This window comes from Cetorhinus maximus, chromosome 18, assembly GCF_964194155.1.
Source record: "Cetorhinus maximus chromosome 18, sCetMax3.hap1.1, whole genome shotgun sequence".
NCBI classification, from domain to species: Eukaryota; Metazoa; Chordata; class Chondrichthyes; order Lamniformes; family Cetorhinidae; genus Cetorhinus; species Cetorhinus maximus.
The window spans coordinates 49405561-49423357 of NC_135896.1; positions in this window are offsets into that span (position 1 = coordinate 49405561).

A 17797-nucleotide genomic window follows, 5' to 3' on the forward strand; every position below is an offset into this window, starting at 1 on the left:
AACATGCTGCAATTGCAACACTCTCCAACGCTGCACACTCATTAAGGTCTGACCAAAATGTCGAGGGATGTCTCATGCCATGTAGCATGATTTAAGACTGTTCACCATGTCATACCTGTACTCAATCTTACTGCCACGCTGTTTGGCCATCACTGAGCACCATGTTGTGTTTTTATAATGATATAAAGGCACCAATCACTCCCAAAGAATTGGGTAAACACGTTGTGGGTTCATTTATTAAGACTAACATGTGATTACATATATACATGGGTATAAAGCATGAAGACATCAGGAGCAGAGCAGTGTGTGCTGTGTTCTGCTCAGGGGACAAAGTGAAACTAAGACTGGATCACCTGACAGACTTCCTTTCAAGAGATGGCATGCTGCTCCTCTTAAAGGCACATTACAACAGGTAACAATGACCAGTGAGATGCAGTGATGCGCAGCCACTTGAAAGATGCCACCAAGATCCCAGCTGATCCTTAGAAAGAGCCAAAAGCAAAGAGGTTCAAGATCATAGTGACTTTCATGGCCACTGCCAGTGCATGGCAATCAGTGCTGTGAGGTGTGAGGTTTTCAGCAACAAAGGCACAGATCTCTGTGGCCATTTGACTGGAGAGTCACAGTCCTCCACTGCACTGGTTCACAGTCATCTCTAGGTAACTCCATCTTCAGCTGTAGATCCTGTGTTGAGGGTCTGGCCTCCATCACCTTCCTGCCTCTTTTTCCTTTCTCAGTCCTGCCTGGTGCCTGGGGTTCTGTCCTAGCTGCGGAGGGTGTCATTAATGGCCCAAAATCTGACAGTTGAGGCCCCATTGCCAGCTGAGCCTTCCTTCTGGGCAGATGGCCACACAATTGCCCTTGGCAGCTTTACTCCTTGTTCATCCGTCCCAAACCCGGGCACTGTGCCCACTCTCCCTGCCACCTGTGCAGTGCCAAAGGCAGCCCCTATTTGATCTTCATATGGGGCCAGGGTGATGCCTTGGGGCAGCCAGGTCTGGCTCCTATTCTTTATCCACCTCTCTCAGCTGGTCAGTTTCAAAAGGCATGGGTAATCTGCCTGTCCCTTTCAAAACTTAAACTTCACTCAAGCTCTTAATGAGTTTTTAAACAGTGTTAACTGGACTCAATTAGGAAGCGAGCAGGATTCTTGTTCCACCCTCCCCCTGACCCTGGTGACTATTGCTGGTGCCAGAATTGGCATCTTGAAGTTGACACGCAGCCTGGCACCAGTATTTTTGGGGCCCCTCGCCTCTGTTTCCCACTTCAGGGGGCCCTGAAAATTCAACTCAATGTGTCTGTACACAAAGACCCCTGGGATCATTGTCACCTTCACTACTTGGGTGTTAAACTGATAAAGCGGTTGGTCCACACATTATAGAATCCACTCGACATTCATCCTACATGATTTCATTCCATTCTGCCAGTTTACTGACCCAGTGGTAAAGGTGAAAATTTCCCCTCTTGTGTTTGAACACTACTTCTACATCAAAATGTTGGCCATTTCTTTCCCACAAAGTACAGCTTCCAAAATTTGTCCTGAGAATAATTAAAGCTGTTTTTCAAATTAGCAGTTTTACGGTCAGGAAATTGATACATAAATTCCAGAAAATCGAATTTAGCCCAGTTAAGAAACAAACATAATAAACAGAAGGGAAGCTTGCACACTGCTTTCACTCACCTAAAGCTGAAGAACTGACTCTAGCAAGACTCATGCACTTACTGAAGATTTGTTCATTTAGCCAATATCAGCTACCAGGGCAGAATTTTCCCAGCCGCTTGGAGGCTGGTTGGGGGGCAAATGGTGGGAAAGTCATGGATAACAACAGTGGGTTAGGATCCCAAAGTGATTCCGACCCCTCCTGGCTTTCCCTGGGGTGGCCTGCGAGACCAGCAGGAAAACCTGTGAGTCTGGTGGAAAGCCAATTGTTTAAAAAGTAATGAAGAGCCTTTTTAAGCCTGGAATGCCTCTTTGCAAACAGCAATGGGTCATATGATATGCCTGCAACTCACCAGACTGAAGAAGTTGAGTGCACAGTCGGAACATACGAATATATGAAATAGGGGCAGGAGTAGGTTATCTGGCCCCTCGAGCCTGCTCCTCTATTTAATAAGTTTATGGCTGATCTGTTTGTGCTTCGAGTTCCACATTCCCATCTATCCCCGATAACCTTTGATTTCCTTGCCTAACAAGAATCTATCTACTTTTGCCTTAAAAATATTGAGTGACCCCGCCTCCACTGCTTCCTGAGGCAGAGAATTCCAAAGTCACGCAACTCTCTGAGAGAAAATCTTTCTCCTCATCTCTGTCCCAGAAGGGCGACCTCTAATTTTAAAACGGTGCCCCCTAGTTCTGGACTCACCCACAGGAGGAAACATCCTTTCCACGCCCACCTTGTCAAGACCATTCAGGATCTTATATACTTCAATCAAGTCACCCCCTCACTCTTCTAAACCCCAGTCTGTCCAACCTTTCCTCATAAAACAACCTACTCATTCCAGGTATCAATCTAGTAAACCTCCTTTGAACCACCTCCAATGCATTTACATCCTTCCTTAAGGATGATAAGGAGACCAAAACTGCACACAAAATTCAAGATACGGGGCGGAATTGTCCTAGATTTGTATTAAGTGCGATAGTGGGCGAGAAAAAGGGTGTTTTACCCACCAGCTGCAATTGTGGCATCTCATGCGGTGTCATCCCAATCCTACTGTATTAATTATGCATCTCCGGGAAACACGTTGTTTCGATGGCGGGCGCGCTCTCATTTGCCTGCCAGGCTATCATCTCGCTGCTTCACTACACCGGGTGCCATATTTAAAGTGCAGCCGTGCGCACTCCTCTCAGTGCTCCCAGCCCAGGACTGCTGTAAAGAACACATGGCCCCGAAAGGCAAAAAGACTGCAGCCCCTGGTTTAATGACACGTTCCTTGAGCACCTTTTGTTTGCAGTGGAGGCCTGCAGTGATGACCTCTACCCCCGTTCTGGCTGCAGGATGGGCAGCAGCATGACCAATCCAGCACAGGAGGCGGTGGCAGCGGTGGTCAGCGCCAATGCCCTACAAAAGAGGACAGCCACCCAGTGCTGCATCAGGATGAATGGCCTCATCCGTTCTGTGAGTCACTCTCCTCATCACTCTCAACTCACACACTCACAAACCTAATACAATCCACAGGGATCTCACACCTCAAAGGACAACACCATTAACTCTCACACACACCCTCACATCTCCATCAGGCTCATATCCTCTGGAGGTTGCATCCTCATCCCATCCATGTCTCTGCTCACCAAACAAATATTCCGTGGAGTGGCATGCATCCTGCTCACGCTCTCTCCATCTGTTTTCATGCAGGGAGATGTCCCAGACCATGGGTGGAGTGGCCCATATTAGCCCCCTCACTCATTTTGAGGAGTGTGCCATCGTGCTGACTGGTGAGGATGTGGACCATGCCTGCAAGTGATGGTGAGATTGGCAGCGAACACCCACATGAGGATCCTGCACCACATCACCCGTCTCTCAACTCAACTGCGAGTGCTCTCTCTCCTGCTTTTGACTCTTCTGACATGCACTAATTATCTCTACTTTGGTTCACAGGGAGCTCTGCTAAGTGATCGACACCCTCAACCAGCCAGTCCCTCAGCTCCATCCAGGTCCTCACCTCCAGCCAAGATGACACCTCCTCCATTGAAGAGCTGGAAATAAGCAGCTTGGAAAACCTTCCACCAGTGCAGAGACACACACCATGGTTGGACCTGGATATAGAGGAGGCTCGGATTCACAATCTGGTGGTCACCATATGTACACAGTGGACATGGTCTGCAGTAGGAGGAGGCAGGTTCAGCCGAGCTCCCCCGCACTCGGAGGACTGCTGAGGAAGAGGCATCTGTGCGGTTCGAGTCAAATGACGAGCCTCTGGATTCAGCCTTCCAACTCGTTGTGGAGAGTCAGCAGAAGGCGGGGGAACATCGCGCAGAGCTGTTGGAAGCCCTCAACAGAGTGGCATATGAGTCAGAGGAGTGCATCTGCCTGCTCTCTGATGAAGTGGTACCCACATGTGCCTGTATTGAGATCTCCATGTGGAGGATGGTGGATGCCATGGAGACCCTGGTCCAGCAGAAAGTGGGGATGTGTGCAAATCTGCACCCCATTGCGTGAGCCATGAGTGAGTACCTGCAGTGGCAACAGAAGAGGGAAATGGGGCATCTCGATGTCCCCCCAGGTGCTCCTTCCCCTCAAGGGCTCAGGCCGGGGCCCTTGGGCAGCCGAAGGGAGGAGGAACGGTATCTGGACACTCCTGGGTCATCCACTTAGGAATCTCAGAGGTTGCCCTCTCCCTCAAAGTCCCTTTTGCCTGTAACCCCATCAACCTTGTTCCCTGTCACCGCAGAGGGAGCAACTGGTTCACAGGAGGACAGCCAAAGCAAACTGGGGCCCCCAAGGCCTTGATTTTGCAGAGGACCCATGCCGAAGGCATCAGAGGCAACAGGGCCAACCATTGCACAGACTGCCTCCACCTCTGCTGCGGATGTCAGGGCAGCACCTAGAAATCTAAGGTGTTCAAAAGTTAAGAAATTCTCATCACTGTTGGTTGGCTGGACTCCCTCGTATCTCCACACTCCTTCTTCCCCCCTGGACTTCTGCCTCCCCCTGGATATCCCCCCTCTGTACACTTTCCCCTCTTGAAACTCCTTCCCCACCCCTGGACTCCCCTTCCCCCTTAGTCCTTCCCCCTTCCTGACTCCTTCAGACATCCTTATTTCTTCCTTCACCCTTACTCCCTCCCCTCTCTGTGTCCCTTCCTCCACCCCTACTTCTTCCTCCACCCTTGCTCCTTACCTCTCCGCACTCTTTCCTCTGCATGGGTTCCTTCCCATACACCTTCCACCCCCACTTACACCTAACTCCCCAGTTGCTGTCTTCTCCCCCTTTACCCCTCCTCCCCCCTTAGTCCCTCCTCCATCCAGCACCCCCCCCTGACACCTTTGTTCCCCGACTCCCAACCTCACCCCCCAACACCTTCATTCCCCCACTCTCAACCTCACCCCACCCTGACATCTTAATTACCCCCCTCCCAACCTCACCCCATCCTGAGACCTTTTCCTCTTCCAGTCAATCCTAGATCTTCCTCTCCCACCCCCCGGCACATCTTCCTCTCCCAAGCACAGCTGGACCTGCCTCTCCACCCCCTCGACCATCATCCGCTATGAGCAGAGCCTCAACGTTGACTTTCTACCTTCCATGAGCTGCTTCACGGTGGAGCCTTGTCCATGAGAATCCACCCAGCATGCGATGGATGTTCCACCAGGGTCCCGTTGCTGTCGAACTCCAGCATCTTCTGTTCCTCAGATGTCCGTGATGTGAGCAAGGGCCTGGCAGTAAGTCTCGACTTCTGCAATCACACTCATCAAGACAAGTTCTGCACCAGTATGTTTTCTCGCCAATGTGGGTGGACGATCTAGCGCGCTGGTCTTATAATGATACGCTGATGTATTACAATGAGGTTCCTAATGCCCAATGGCGGGAAACACAGCCCAGCACTGACGGGCTGAATGGACGATTGCAAACTGGTTTCACAACGGCATGAAACTGATTTTTGGCCTTCTCACCATATTGTCCACTCACACTGCCAAACACACCTGATGCCAGCGGGCATGGACAATTCTGCCCACCATCTCACCAATGCCCTGTATAACTGAAGCATAACATCCTTACTTTTATGTTCAAAGTTATTGCAGAGTGAAACTCACCCGATATGAGCAGTATAAAGGTGAAAATAGCAAGTTTGTGCAAAGCTGCAGTTCTCCATCTTTCTGAACAATGGTGCCGCAAAAGACTCAGGCTCTGTGGTCACAGGCCATTGCAGACTCTTGGAAGAAGACGTCCACCCTGGAGGACCGGGTAGACACCCCTTGCCTGTGGCTGTCAAGTTGACCACAGCCCTGAATTTCTGTGTTGGCGTCATTCCAGGGTTTAGGGAAAGGATCATGCAATCTGCAGCTAACAACTGCATCAAAATAAAAGTTACATACTGCAGATGCTGGAAATGTGAAATAAAAACAGAAAGTACTGGAAATACGCAGCAGGTCTGGCAGCATCTGTGGAGAGAGAAACAGAGTTAAAGTTTTGAGTCGAATACGACTTTTTCAGAACTGGGCAGAACTGAGCCGTTCGGAAAAAGAATCATATTCAACTCAAATCTTAATTCTGTTTCTCTTGCCACAGATGCTGTCAAACTTGCTGAGTATTTCCAGTTATCTGTTTTTAAATCCAGTCTGTTTTGTGAGGGCTTCCAATTGTGTTAACTTTGTGACAGATGAGGCCAGTCAAACCCAGAGGGATGTTGGCTTTGCTTCCTTGGTGGGATTTCCACAGGTCCAGGGGTTGTACACTGCAACCATGTGGCAATGAAGGTTCCATTAGAATAACCAGGCATCTTTTGTCAATCTGAAGGGATTCCACTCCTTTCATGTGCAGCTGGCATGTGACCACTGCAAGAGGATAATGCCACTGTGCGGAAAGTATCCAGGTATCTGTTGTGACTCACTCATCCTTTGGTGGTCTCAGGTTCCACCACTCTTCCCTCCATCAGACAGCCTCAGTGATTGGCTCCTGGAGGACAAGGATGCCCACCCGAGACCTGGCTGATGACCCCAGTGAGAAACCCGACCACAGAGGCACAGGAGAGGTCCAACTGGTGCCATCTTATCACAAGGGTCACTGTAAAAAAAGCCATTGGCTTTCTCAAAATGAGGCTCCATTTGCCTTGATTGATCTGGAGGTGCCTTTCAATATGTCCCAGCAAGTGTCGCCCAGAATGTAGAGGTCTGCTGTGCCCTGCACAACAGGGTGCTGCAGAGAGCACTGGCATCAGAGGAAGGTGGACAGTACCCAGCATCCTCAGAGGAGGGGGAGGAGGAGCATTCTGAAGTGCTGGTTTTGGGTGCAGCCAGAGAGCTATGTGCCAGAGAAGTCTGCAACAGCTTCACCCAAGCATTCAGGCATGCTTCATCTGAGGGGTCAGCTTGCAGCATCGAATTCTTCTCATGACAACTCCTGTGCAAACACTGCCCTTCCCTCCATCAGCAAATCGCCTCCCTACGGACACACTTCCACTCATCACATTCACAACCTAACCTCCTCATTAAGGGGGCTCACATTGTTCACCAAAATTTAACTGACCAGGGTCGGTGGAGGAATCCAACCAAGTTGTGGCCATGACAATAAGTGGTTCACAAAAACTATTCATTCATTCAAATGAAGAGCATTAATGTCACACACGCATTACAATAAGCACCCATGTGATACCTCTGGAACAATTAAGACTTTTCCTCATACGTTCTCTATTACTTCTATGTGTGGCTACCCCTGTAGTTTCACCAGGTAGGCTGCTCACTCCATCTAATGAAATTCATGAGTTAGTGCTGGACCTAGGTGAAATAGGGTTCCAGGTTAGCATAGTGAAGATCATGACATTTCATGCATTGATTTTTTTTTATTCATCCATTAGATGTGAACATCGCTAGAAAGGACAGCTTTTGTCACCCATCCCTAATTCCCCTTGTTGATATAGCTGTCACTCATGTTGAACCTAAGTGCTAAGTGGCAGTGTGATACCTAATGTCACCAGGTCTTGACGATAACCACATCTCTTTATCAGCAAAGGTCTGTACTGCTGCCACCCTGTCGATCGCCAGGGCTTCCTCCTCCATGGAAATCAGGGTGGCCATGGTTGCAATTCTGTCCCTAGTTCTCTGTCTCTCCCTGGAAATGTGTGTTCCCTTGTCCTGTAATGAGAAAAGGCATAGGAGTGTGAGGAGTTCACTGATTGCTGCAGATGGAGGGTAGACATTAGAGGAGGATGGCTGTGAGGAATGGAAGCACAAAAGCAATACGTTGTGACTGTGTGTGTAAGTTCTGTCAAGGTGGAGATTTGAGGAAGAGTCTGGAGAGGAAGGGGTGTGTGTAACTGCAAGGCCTGTTGGTCAGAAGAGTATTATGCAGGAAATTGCTGGGGAGCTGAGAGCATGATGGCTGCCAGCTAAGAGTTGCAGGACACTCACCTGCTGGACTAATCTGGTGAGAGAGTTACTATTTTTATAACAGACTATTGACCTGGCTTGATCATCCTCTGCATCCCAGAAGGAAAAAAAACAGTTCGGACCAGTACTCTTATTTCCCAGTTTTACTGATGTTCCATTTTAATGTATATAATACCAGTTTGGACCTGTATTCTTATTTCCCAATTTTTACTGTTTTTACCTTCTGGGGTGCAGATGGCAGTGGGTGACAGTGTCAGTGTTTGTAGAGAATTGCCACTTTCGCTTTCGGTGTTCTGTGGTGTGGAGCTGTTCTTCCATTGCGTGCCAGTGATATGAAAATGCAGCTGTCATTTGTGTTGCTAAAGCAGCTAATCTGACAGCTGTGCAAGGGAGGATTTGCTGCACCAAGGACTCAAGGAGCCATTCTCCTCACTGCAGGCTTTTTGCTTGAGCAGTCTGAGACCAAGAAAATAAGTAAGTTAGTAGACGCTAAGCTTTGCTAAAAAGAAATGAAGGAGAATTATTCTGCTGGGAAATGATACTTGAAATGGGGGCAGTTATTGTTTCAATTTCCCTGACTCATTTTCTCAAGCAAATGGCTTGGTTAGAGTTTCCATAAACAGACTATAATCCCTTATGAACAGAAACCTGCATCGTTAAACTTTCTTGCATTTGGGTTAGTTTAGCTCAGATCTAACATTTAAGCCTGATTGTAATAAATTGCTTACTGGAAAATACATACAATGCTATTATAAAAATATCACAGACCATTTTGTACAGGCTAAGACTACTGTCCAGAGTTATTTACAAAGGAAATAGTCCCAGGCCTGAGCCTGAAACTATTTGATATAAGATTCGAGGAAGGTCCCATTAGATTGGAAGGAAGCAAATGTAACTCCATTATTCAAAAAGGGAGGGAGACAGAAAGCAGGAAACTGCAGGCCAGTTGGCTTAACATCTGTCATAGGGAAAATGTTAGAAGCTATTATTAAAACAGTTATAGCAGGGCACTTGGATAAGCTCAAGGTCATCAGGCAGAGTCAACATGGTTTTGGGAAAGGGAAATCATGTTTAACCAACTTATTGGAGATCTTTGAGGAAGTAATGTGCTGCAGATAAAAGGATGTACTGTACTTAGATTTCCAGACGGCATTTGATAAAGTGCCACATCAAAGGTTATTGCAGAAAATAAAAGCTCATGGTATAGTGGGTAACATATTGGCATGGATAGAAGATTGGCTGGCTAACAGGAAGAAGAGAGTAGGCATAAAAGGATCTTTTTCAGGTTGGCAAGATGTAATGAGTGGTGTGCCATAAGGATCAGTGCTGGGACCTCGACTGTTTGCAATTTATATAAATGACCTGGATGAAGGGATTGGAGGGATGGTTGCCAAATTTGCTGGTGACACAAAGATAGATAGGAAAGTAAGTTGTGAAGAGGACATAAGGAGGCTACAAAACAATATAGATAGGTTAAGTGAATGGGCAAAGATCTGGCAAATGTGGAAAATTGTTAAATTATTCATTTTGGTAGGAAGAATAAAAGAGAAGCATATTGCCTAAATGATGAGAGATTTCAGAGCACTCAGGTGCAGAGGGATCTGAGTGTCCGAATGCATGAATCACAAAAGGCTAGTATGCAAGTACAGCAAGGAATTAGGGAAGCTCATCGAATGTTATCATTTATTGCAAGGGGAATTGAATACAAGAGTAGGGAAGTTATGCTTCAGTCGTACAGGCCACTAGTGAGACCACATTTAGAGTACTGTGTATAGTATTGGCCACCTTATTTTAGTAAGGATGCAAATGTTTTGGAAGCAGTTCAGCGAATGTTTACCAGACTAATACCTGGAATGGATGGGTTGTCTTATGAGGAAAAGTTGGCTTGTATCCGCTGAAGTTTAGAAGAGTAAGAGGTGGTTTGATTGAAACATATAAGATCTTGACAGGGTGGATGTGGCAAAGTTATCGGGGGTAGGTGGGATGCAGATTTCAGGTTATTATCAGATCAGCCATGATCTTATTAAATGGTGGAGCAGGCTTGAGGGGCTGAATGGCCTACTCCTACTCCTTGTTCATATGTTCATAAGTCTGTAAACATGTTTCACTGATTATTTTTGGCGGAAGCTGATTGTTCCACTTTAAGTAAAACCCCTGTAAAAAGTTAAAGAAACAATATAATTACTATTACAATTTAAAGCATTATATTTAAAGCATAAATTCACTTTTTTTATTCATTCAGGGGATAGGGACATTGCTGGTAAGCCCAGCATTTATTTTTTTTTTGTAAAAATATACTTTATTCATAAAATATCTTCAATCACATTCAAAACCATTTCAAAAACAACATTACAAGGGTACAATCCAGGTTAAACTTTTACAAAATGTATCACCAGGTGCATCAGTACAAACAATATTACAATCATTTACAGCCTTTCATTTTGATCTGTACAGCCCGAGGGGCTCTAAACAGTTCCCAGTCTCTCGGTGCGCTGTGGTAGAAAGGTCTTAGACAGCGACCCTTCCCCATTGCGCCTTTGCGGCAGCTGCCCCAAGCTTTAGTGCGTCCCTCAGCACGTAGTCCTGGACTTTGGATTGTGCCAGTCCGCAACAATCGGTCGGGGACAACTCTTTGCGCTGGAAGACCAACAAGTTTCGGGCAGACCAAAGCGCGTCTTTCACCGAGTTGATGATCCTCCAGCTGCAGTTGATGTTTGTCTCGGTGTGTGTCCCTGGGAACAGCCCGTAGAGCACAGAGTCCTGTGTCACAGAACTGCTCGGGATGAACCTCGACAGCAACCACTGCATCTCTCTCCAGACTTTCTTTGCAAAGGCACAATCCACAAGGAGGTGAACAACGGTCTCTTCCCCACCACAGCCACCTCGAGGGCAACGTGCAGAGGGGGTGAGCCTCCTGGCGTGTAGGAAGGATCTGACGGGGAGGGCCTTTCTCACCACCAGCCAAGCTACGTCTTGGTGCTTGTTGGAAAGTTCTGGCGATGAGGCATTCTGCCAAATGACTTTGACAGTCTGCTCGGGGAACCATCCCACAGGGTCCACCCTCTCCTTTTCCCTCAGGGCCTCTAGGACGTTACGTGCTGACCACTGCCTGATGGACTTGTGGTCAAAGGTGTTTTTCTGCATAAATTTTTCCACCAGGGACAGGTGGTACGGCACGGTCCAACTACTTGGAGCGTTCCGCGGCAGCGTGGCCAGACCCATCCTTCGCAACACCGGGGACAGGTAGAACCTCAGCACGTAGTGACACTTGGTGTTTGCGTACTGAGGGTCTACGCACCGCTTGATGCAGCCACACACAAAGGTGGCCATCAGTATGAGGGCGATGTTGGGCACGTTTTTTCCCCCTTTATCTAGAGGCTTGTACATCGCGTCCCTGCGGACACGATCCATTTTCGACCTCCAGATAAAGCGGAAGATGGCTCGAGTGATCGCCATCGCGCAGGAGTCTGGAATGGACCAGACCTGCGCCACGTACAGCAACAGCGAGAGTACCTCACACCTGATGACCAGGTTCTTACCCGCAATGGAGAGGGAGCGTCGCTCCCACATGCCCAGTTTCCTTTTCACCATAGCCACTCGCTCCTTCCAGTTTCTAACGCATGCCCCGGTCCCTCCGAACCATATCCCCAGCACCTTCAGGCCGTCAGCCCTGACAGTGAAGGGGACAAAGGATCGGTCAGCCCAGTTCCCAAAGAACATGGCCTCGCTCTTCCCACGATTTACCTTGGCTCCCGAGGCCAGTTCGAACTGGTCGCAGATGTGCATCAGTCTGCGCACCGACAGCGGATCCGAGCAGAAGACGGCGACGTCGTCCATGTACAGGGAGGCTTTTACCTGAGTGCCTCCACTGCCTGGGATCGTCACTCCTCTTATGCCCGGATCCTTCCTGATGGACTCGGCAAAGGGTTCTATGCAGCACACGAAAAGGACAGGCGAGAGAGGACAGCCCTGCCTGACTCCAGATTTAATCGGAAAGCTATCTGTTTCCCACCCATTGATTGAGACTGCGCTACTGATGTTAGTGTAGAGCAGTTGGATCCAATTTCGAATTCCCTCCCCAAACCCCATTTTGGAGAGCACATCCCCCATGTAGGTGTGCGATATTCTGTCAAAGGCCTTCTCCTGATCCAAGCTGATGAGGCAGGTATCCACATCCCTGTCCTGTACATAGGCAATCGTATCCCTGAGCAGCGCCAGGCTGTCAGAGATCTTCCTGCCTGGCACAGAGCAGGTCTGGTCAGGGTGAATCACCAATTCCAGAGCGGATTTGACCCGATTGGCGATGACCTTGGACAGAATCTTATAGTCCACATTCAACAGTGAAATGGGTCGCCAATTTCTAATTTCCTCCCTTTCCCCCTTGTGCTTGTAGATGAGGGTGATGATGCCTTTCCTCATGGATTCTGACATACTACCGGCCAGGAGCATACTCTCGTACACCCCTAGCAGGTCTGGGCCGATCAAGTCCCACAGAGCCGAATACAACTCCGCCGGCAAGCCGTCGCTTCCGGGGGTTTTACTCTTCTCGAAGGACTCGAGGGCCTTAGTCAGTTCATCAGGAGTTAGCGGTTTGTCTAGGCTCTCCCGCGTACTGTGGTCTAAGACCTCCGTGATAGAGGACAGGAAGGACTGGGAGGCCGTGCTGTCCGTGGGCTTCACGTCATACAATCCAGCATAAAAGGATTTGCTGATCCTCAGAATGTCGGACCGTGATGACTTTACTGAGCCGTCTTCTTCCTTCAGGCTGCTGATCGCAGAGCGCTCTCTGTGTACCTTTTGGAAGAAGAAACGTGAGCACGTCTCATCCTGCTCCACGGAGCGGACTCTGGAACGGAAGATGATCTTGGAGGCCTCCGAGACAAAGTGCGAGGCTTGCTGGCCCTTCACCTCTTGGAGCTCCTCCTTGACATCGACCCCCATCGACTGCAGCCGGAGCAGATTCTGCATCTTTTTCTGGAGTCGGGACATTTCCCTCTGTTCCTTTCTAGCTTTCTGGGTGCCTTTGAGGATGAAAAACCTCTTGATGCTTCCCTTGGTCGCTTCCCACCAGTGTGTCAGGGACTCAAAGAGGGGTTTCACGGTTCTCCAACCTTTGTAAGCCCAGCATTTATTTATTTATTTTTTTTTTTTTGTAAAAATATACTTTATTCATAAAATATCTTCAATCACATTTAAAACCATTTCAAAAACAACATTACAAGGGTACAATCCAGGTTAAACTTTTACAAAATGTATCACCAGGTGCATCAGTACAAACAATATTACAATCATTTACAGCCTTTCATTTTGATCTGTACAGCCCGAGGGGCTCTAAACAGTTCCCAGTCTCTCGGTGCGCTGTGGTAGAAAGGTCTTAGACAGCGACCCTTCCCCATTGCGCCTTTGCGGCAGCTGCCCCAAGCTTTAGTGCGTCCCTCAGCACGTAGTCCTGGACTTTGGATTGTGCCAGTCCGCAACAATCGGTCGGGGACAACTCTTCGTGCTGGAAGACCAACAAGTTTCGGGCAGACCAAAGCGCGTCTTTCACCGAGTTGATGATCCTCCAGCTGCAGTTGATGTTTGTCTCGGTGTGTGTCCCTGGGAACAGCCCGTAGAGCACAGAGTCCTGTGTCACAGAACTGCTCGGGATGAACCTCGACAGCAACCACTGCATCTCTCTCCAGACTTTCTTTGCAAAGGCACAATCCACAAGGAGGTGAACAACGGTCTCTTCCCCACCGCAGCCACCTCGAGGGCAACGTGCAGAGGGGGTGAGCTTCCTGGCGTGTAGGAAGGATCTGACGGGGAGGGCCTTTCTCACCACCAGCCAAGCTACGTCTTGGTGCTTGTTGGAAAGTTCTGGCGATGAGGCATTCTGCCAAATGACTTTGACAGTCTGCTCGGGGAACCATCCCACAGGGTCCACCCTCTCCTTATCCCTCAGGGCCTCTAGGACGTTACGTGCTGACCACTGCCTGATGGACTTGTGGTCAAAGGTGTTTTTCTGCATAAATTTTTCCACCAGGGACAGGTGGTACGGCACGGTCCAACTACTTGGAGCGTTCCGCGGCAGCGTGGCCAGACCCATCCTTCGCAACACCGGGGACAGGTAGAACCTCAGCACGTAGTGACACTTGGTGTTTGCGTACTGAGGGTCTACGCACCGCTTGATGCAGCCACACACAAAGGTGGCCATCAGTATGAGGGCGATGTTGGGCACGTTTTTTCCCCCTTTATCTAGAGGCTTGTACATCGCGTCCCTGCGGACACGATCCATTTTCGACCTCCAGATAAAGCGGAAGATGGCTCGAGTGATCGCCATCGCGCAGGAGTCTGGAATGGGCCAGACCTGCGCCACGTACAGCAACAGCGAGAGTACCTCACACCTGATGACCAGGTTCTTACCCGCAATGGAGAGGGAGCGTCGCTCCCACATGCCCAGTTTCCTTTTCACCATAGCCACTCGCTCCTTCCAGTTTCTAACGCATGCCCCGGTCCCTCCGAACCATATCCCCAGCACCTTCAGGCCGTCAGCCCTGACAGTGAAGGGGACAAAGGATCGGTCAGCCCAGTTCCCAAAGAACATGGCCTCGCTCTTCCCACGATTTACCTTGGCTCCCGAGGCCAGTTCGAACTGGTCGCAGATGTGCATCAGTCTGCGCACCGACAGCGGATCCGAGCAGAAGACGGCGACGTCGTCCATGTACAGGGAGGCTTTTACCTGAGTGCCTCCACTGCCTGGGATCGTCACTCCTCTTGTGCCCGGATCCTTCCTGATGGACTCGGCAAAGGGTTCTATGCAACACACGAAAAGGACAGGCGAGAGAGGACAGCCCTGCCTGACTCCAGATTTAATCGGAAAGCTATCTGTTTCCCACCCATTGATTGAGACTGCGCTACTGATGTTAGTGTAGAGCAGTTGGATCCAATTTCGAATTCCCTCCCCAAACCCCATTTTGGAGAGCACATCCCCCATGTAGGTGTGCGATATTCTGTCAAAGGCCTTCTCCTGATCCAAGCTGATGAGGCAGGTATCCACACCCCTGTCCTGTACATAGGCAATCGTATCCCTGAGCAGCGCCAGGCTGTCAGAGATCTTCCTGCCCGGCACAGAGCAGGTCTGGTCAGGGTGAATCACCAATTCCAGAGCGGATTTGACCCGATTGGCGATGACCTTGGACAGAATCTTATAGTCCATATTCAACAGTGAAATGGGTCGCCAATTTCTAATTTCCTCCCTTTCCCCCTTGTGCTTGTAGATGAGGGTGATGATGCCTTTCCTCATGGATTCTGACATACTACCGGCCAGGAGCATACTCTCGTACACTCCTAGCAGGTCTGGGCCGATCAAGTCCCACAGAGCCGAATACAACTCCGCCGGCAAGCCGTCGCTTCCGGGAGTTTTACTCTTCTCGAAGGACTCAAGGGCCTTAGTCAGTTCATCAGGAGTTAGCGGTTTGTCTAGGCTCTCCCGCGTACTGTGGTCTAAGACCTCCGTGATAGAGGACAGGAAGGACTGGGAGGCCGTGCTGTCCGTGGGCTTCACGTCATACAGTCCGGCATAAAAGGATTTGCTGATCCTCAGAATGTCGGACCGTGATGACTTTACTGAGCCGTCTTCTTCCTTCAGGCTGCTGATCACAGAGCGCTCTCTGTGTACCTTTTGGAAGAAGAAACGTGAGCACGTCTCATCCTGCTCCACGGAGCGGACCCTGGAACGGAAGATGATCTTGGAGGCCTCCGAGGCAAAGTGCGAGGCTTGCTGGCCCTTCACCTCTTGGAGCTCCTCCTTGACATCGACCCCCATCGACTGCAGCCGGAGCAGATTCTGCATCTTTTTCTGGAGTCGGGACATTTCCCTCTGTTCCTTTCTAGCTTTCTGGGTGCCTTTGCGGATGAAAAACCTCTTGATGCTTCCCTTGATCACTTCCCACCAGTGTAAGCCCAGCATTTATTGCCCATCCCTAATTGTCCTTGAGAATGGTGGTCAGCTTCTTGACAACTGAGTAGCTGCTAGGCCAGTTCAGAGTCAACCACATTTCTGTGGCCCACATATAGGCCAGACCAGGAAAGGACAGTAGATTTCCTCCCCTCCAGACATTAGTGAACCAAATGGGTTTCAATGAAAACTAGTAGTTTTATGGTCACCATTACTGAATCTAACTTTTAATTCCTGATTTATTTAACTAATGAATTTAAATATGAACTCATGTCTCCAATCATTAGTCCAGAGCTCTGAAGTACTAGTCCAATAACATAATCACCATGCTACTGTACCCTGTAGGTTTTTGAGATATAGTAAAATGAATAATTTGAAGCACAAATGTTGTGAAATATTACTATTTTGCTGCTGTTTTGATTGCTGCTCTGATATAATTGCAGGATAGAAAGCAACATGTTTTACAACAGGAGTACAGATGCCAGGTTTGTGGAGGTTTTAACCTATCCACTTTGTGAGCAAATATCCTATGAGGAAACCAGTTTTAGGTAAAATAATGCATTGTTATTAATATTTGAGCTGTTTTGGAAATATTTCAGAGCTGGTTTTCATTAAAAATACATTTTGTGGTGTAATTATTTTTCAACAGAAATACAATCTGATTTGAAGTTAACTGGTTTGGCTATAATGACTCAGAGGTACAGGCACTGATGTTGAGAAATGAATTGCACACAGGACGATCATTCTGTTTGCCTTTTAGATTGAATTTCAATTTGGGATGTTTAGGGAAGAGTTAAGAAATAGTCCTGACTGAGATGGTACTTAATGATCCTACAAAGTTTCAAAGTCTTTTTTTCTTTTCATTTTACTCCCTTGATGGCTCCTGTGGGTATTTCTTCAGTTGAAGAGCTTTGTTGTCATTTGTTTTATGTTGCATAATACATTATAGATTTATAATTGTCTCCTTGTTTACTCAGGTACAGAACTGTATCCTACCCTATATCCATTTTAAGTAAGTCATTTTTCGTATCTCCCTTTTAGTTTTATGCTGTTCACCTGGGCTTTGCTGGCAGGCTGACTATATTTGCCGGATGGGAAGATGATAATATCTGTTATATCTAAGGATACAGCAGACTCAAATGGTCAATTGGATTTCAAACTTTTTTTGTATTGAACATCATCTACTCCTATCCGATACCACAAGTCTTGTGGAGACTGATTATTGACTGAGTCAGGTTTACATTTCAGAGATTCTTTTAGATGGCTGGCCTCTCCCCCACATAAAAAATAGCCAAGACTTTGATTCTATATAATATCATCTCTATTGATTGTGGTAATTTGTGGTTTGCTTTGAAGTTTACTTCACCATCAGTTTTAACTCAGCTGCTCAACTATATGAGGTTGTCAATAACTTTAATCTTTTGCCCTTAGGAAAATTATTTAGAGCTCCTAATCTTCAATTTGCAGAAGTTTCATATTTTCTGATTTCCTTAGAAGGTCAGCTGCACGGTTTCGACAGTTATCTGGTGCATAATGTATGGCTCATTGAGCCTTTCTGGGAGAAGAGTGCTATCCTCTGCAAATTCCATTTCATTCCTGTTCTGCTGTATCTTGTTACCTTGTCACTTGTCATTAAACTTGGTTACAGAGTCAAAGGCTATTTAAAAGGGCTTACTGGAACACCCATTTCTAGTGCATATAGTAACAAATACTGATCCACAAGATTTGGACCTGGTGCTGTTTTTGTTTTGGGATGCTGGGGTACAGGGCCAAGTCAAGTCACCTATAAATCCTGCAATCCAAGGGAACTCCTGATT